The sequence below is a fragment of the Microcebus murinus genome, unplaced genomic scaffold (genome assembly GCF_040939455.1).
Source record: "Microcebus murinus isolate Inina unplaced genomic scaffold, M.murinus_Inina_mat1.0 scaf021_hap2_Mmur4.0, whole genome shotgun sequence".
NCBI lineage: Eukaryota > Metazoa > Chordata > Mammalia > Primates > Cheirogaleidae > Microcebus > Microcebus murinus.
The window spans coordinates 157,617-162,168 of record NW_027438967.1 but is presented as its reverse complement, the minus strand read 5'-3'; the positions used below and the strand labels follow the sequence as shown (position 1 = coordinate 162,168).

Genomic DNA, 4,552 nt, shown 5'->3' with positions numbered 1-4,552 from the left:
TCCACTGGGAGGGCATTAGACAAACGTGAGGGCCACTGGGGACTATTCCTGGCATTCTGCCTATCACAATCACCACATTCAGCTCTTTCCATGTTTTGATGCTGTTTAAAAATTAATCTATTGAAGGCAGGAAGCATCATGACTGGCAAATTACTCACACTTTTGTGAGTTCTCTCCTTCACTTGCTTTTGTTAGTTTTCCGTGTGTGCATAGAAAGTCCACCCCCCCCCCCCAAGTACACAGAGAGCAATGTGTCCTCCTCCTATCATCTACTGCAGGGATATCTGGCACGGTATGACTAGGTACACACCAGGGTGGGTTCAGGGAGTGAAGTATAGGACAGCTGAGCATCTGAACTCAGTGTGGCCAAAGGACTGACATAAAAGGCAAGAGAGAGCAGCCTGGGGTGGGTCTCACATGGAGTCAGAGCAAGCTTGGGTCAGCTCTGCCACATCACCACCTGCAAACTGAGGTAGTTATATGCCCACCACCATAGGAGAAACCCCAACTTTGCACTCCTTAGCTCGTAGAATTCTCACCTGAGTTTCAATACTGCTTTCATCACATTCCCAGTCCTTAGCATACCTCACTAGTCTGCGCAGGTGGAGAGACTGCTTTGTACGACAGAGCAAGATTTCACTACCCGCTCGGCTAGGGGAAGCGGTGTACAAGCAAAAGTGAAAAGACAAAGATCGTGTATTTACAACATGCTAAAAATGGGGGTTTGACAATGGTCATCTCAGGAGGATTAATGGGTAGATCTGGGAAAACAATAGTGGAGGAAGGACAATGTTTTAGGTTGTTGAAGAGTGTTGGCTCTGGATGCCATTTCTGGGAATGTGTATAGGGTGCTCAGAAAGAGAAGGGAGAGACAGACACCTAGTAGTCACAGAAAGCCCCTTACTGAAGAACCCTGTGCCAAGACTTTTAGAACCATATTTTTCAGCGCCATTAGAGAAAAGTAACATTGTATGTGGTCTCACTGCACGTCATGTCACAAAAGGATTTCTGTAGGCAGCTGAGCAGCTTGTGGGGTAGCACCTCCAGCCAGTGATTATGAAGGTGACAATCAAATGTATGTGAAGCCTCCAGGGCACAAATGCTTGCACCTCAATAAAATGCTGCCCTATGACATTATATAAAATGCTTATAGAAAGAGTAGATATCATTGCCTATTAAGTACACTTAGAGTTATATTTGAGAATGGAGGAGGAAGCCAGTAGTTAACATCATTCACTGCAAGGCACCTTTCCCATGAGCTGGCATGCAAAAGACAGAATACCAGCGACCGTCCCCTAAATGCTTATGATATGCTATGCATTATTCTAAGCTCTTGAGATGTATCATTTCCTGTAATCCTCAGAAGAAGCCTAGGAGGTGGGTCTCCTGATTGTCCCTGTTTTACACACAGGAAGTAGAGGGACAGAGAGGTTAAGTAAGGTGTATTACCTTACTTAAGAGGTTAAGTGACGGCTCTCCTTTCTTCCCTTATCACCCTTTGTTTCAGTCTGGCCACACACCCTCCTCGCTGCCTTCTGGATATCTGAGAACCTCCAGCTTCACCTTTTTGTCCAGACGCAAGGGCCGGGCGGAGCTTCCAGCTCAGACTAGACCTCCATGGATCCACTCCAGAAATGGAATCCAGTGTCGATGTCGGGATCTTCCCAGATGACGGCTGCAGAGAGTGCGCAGGCGGGCACAGCAGCCCCTCGGCCTTCTTCCTCAGGGCAGCTGATGGTGGGCCTGGGTAACCCGCGCCCTGGTCCTGGCTCCAGCCACCTGGGATGCAGACACCGTGACCACATGGCACCTTACCCGGCTGAGAGGGAACCCAGGATCGTTTCCTCAGGGAACAGGGATCAGAATTGATTCCGATGCGAGTGTCCATACTGCCAGAGCCATAGGCCGACTCTTTCTGGGATCCCTGGGGAGAGAAGCGGGGCCCCTCCTGCTTCCTCCTGGGAGGCGCTAGTGCAGGGCCTCAGCGGCCTGACCCTCAGCCTGGGTACCAGCCAGCCCGGCCTTCTGCCCGGAGGGGCGCTCCAGCAGCAGGAGAGAGAGGAGAAGCGCCAACTGGAGAGGCAGCAGGAGAGCAAGAGAGTGTTCCAGAGGCTGCTCAAGCAGTGGTTAGAGGAAAACTGAGACACTGTTCGTCACGCGAGGCAGATCAGGAGGGATTCAGGCGCAGATGCGGTGTTGCCAGCTCCCGGGCGTGGGACCAGACAGTGAGCTCTAGTCAGAGGATGGCCGGGACCTGTGTCATGACCAGAATCCTCCAGGAAAATCTTGTTTTTTCCTCCTCATCTTGTTGTCAAAAAGCTACAAAGTATCCAATGTAGCAGCAGTGCTTTCCTGACATCTATGTCCTTTTGGCCCATTTTATTGACTGCCTCCCGGGAGAAGCATGAGGTGTGATGGAAAGCATGTGTGTTGTGCAGTTGGATTATTGAGAGGAACTCAGAGAGAAGATGAGCCGCAATTTCCAGAACTTGAAGCAGGAGAATGCATGAGAATTGCATCCACACATTGGACTGTTTGGGTTAAGCATTCGACTAAGGTAACCTACATGTAAGTAAAGAAATTTCGCTCCTTAACAAGGGAGTATTAGAATCCCTTGAAGAACTTTCTAATGTATTGTATCAATTGTGAATCCCTAATAGATGCGTGCTTTAAAGGAAGGTAATGGTAACATACTGGTTAGTTTACTGGCATTGGTTTATGTCCCCCCACATCTGAGTTGATTGAATCTAAATCCTGGGGCAGCTGTTCACGATATCTCAAGAGAGGCTGCAGAAGTGTAGACTCTGAATGATGGAGGAGGGAGGCCTGGGAACATGCTCGAGTCACCATTGTGGTGCCATAACTGCAACAGCAGCTGAAGCAGCCTTGCGGGATAGAGCGTCTCCCTTACCGCTTCTCCCTTACCGGTGAGCAACGGGAAGCAGTCTCCTGCCCATGGGAGACCTGTCAGAGCACCTGCCTGTTGGTGCTCAAGTCACTGACTGGGGGTTTGTCATCATTCCTCAATCTCAGGTGCCCCTCATGTGGTCATGTGCTGGGGACAAACATCTCTGTGTGATTGGAGGAATGCATCAGGGTTTAGATGTGTATTTTGATTATCATGACATTTATTTGATTTAATCTCTCCAAATTTTCCCTCTAGAGTCCTCTGATTTTACCAGAGCACATGAAATAGCCTTCTCCAAATGTGAAAATAGGTCCTCTTCTGACACTACCTGCTTTCTGGTGTAGTCGATATGGACTGAAATTTCATCTTGTGATCTCATCAGAGAGCTTGAGAGATAAATTACCCCTGTAACATTCACCACCACCAATTCGAACACAACTTATTTGCTCAACAGGTGAGGCTACAATATTTTACATAAGCCATGTGAGATCAACTATATAAAGAATTAGTCTTGATTTTAATGTTAATTGCACCCACATTCTTCTATAATAATTCTACCTCCATAAATGACTGGAGTGTTTCTTTTTTTCATGGCATTTTACAATCATCCTTCATGTTTTATAAGAGCTGTGCATTCCTTCTACAATTGGAAACACAGACTTTCTTCCTCTATCTGATGTTCTTCTCCGCTTCCTCCCCTGGGTGGTGGTTTCCCTGACTTTCTCTTTGCATACTTCATCACTTGCTGTGACTCTTTAGAATGCACGATTAGAAGATTTTATTTATTTATTTATTTATTTTATTTCAGGATATTATGAGGGTACAGACATTTTGGTTACATTTTAAAGATGGATAAAAGACTGGCGAGGAGGAGCTGCATGGACTCACGTGGCAACGGTTCTATTTCTGGATAATCAGACGAACCACATCAACCAACAAACAACATGAACCCCTTCCACACCTGCTGTGCTAGTAGTGGCCAGAGGCACCCTAGATGGCTGGGTGGCACAGGTTTCCTTTTCAGTTCCGTGGACCCGTTACCACCAAGTCATCTGTGGGAAACCTTCATCCCTAAGGTGACAAGGCCGACAGCTCAGCAGAGCCCACTGTCATGGGGACGGGAAAGAAATGTTCTGAGTGGTTCCACCTACCTCCACTGTTCCCTCCTGCTACCCCTACCTGTTAGAGGCAAGGACCCTCAAAGACCCTCAACTCCCCTATGACTCGTCCTACACACGGACTTCGCCCTGGAAAATTCCAGCTATAGCTCCGAGAAGAATGCAGTCCATGACGTGCTGACCACGGGATGCTCCAGGGTGTGCTGACTGCAATTGTTCCCGACCACCTGCCAGGTTGGAGATGAGTAACCAGTCAAAAACAGGATACCGATAAGACGCTGATTGGGGCTGATTAACCCAGACCCAAGCCTCATCGTCAACACTCTATTTTTTTGTTTCTACTTCCTTGTTTCTGTATGCTTATAAAACCTACTAAGAATCTAAGTAAAGCAGACCTTGACAATCATTCGCTTGGTCTCGTTTCTTTCTCTCGCTCATCTCTTTCAGGCACGGTCCCCCTCGCCCCTGCGAGTAAGAGAAGGTCCCGCGGGCCGGGACAAGTGGCGCCCAACGTGGGGCTCGAGGT

The 4,552-nt window shown here is 48.0% G+C and overlaps 1 pseudogene; it reads left to right on the top strand.

Annotated features, from left to right (window-relative positions):
* Positions 1-1,584: 1,584 nt before the first annotated feature.
* On the top strand, positions 1,585-2,228 carry LOC142867860 (protein FAM156A/FAM156B-like; annotated as a pseudogene).
* The last annotated feature ends 2,324 nt before the right edge of the window (positions 2,229-4,552 follow it).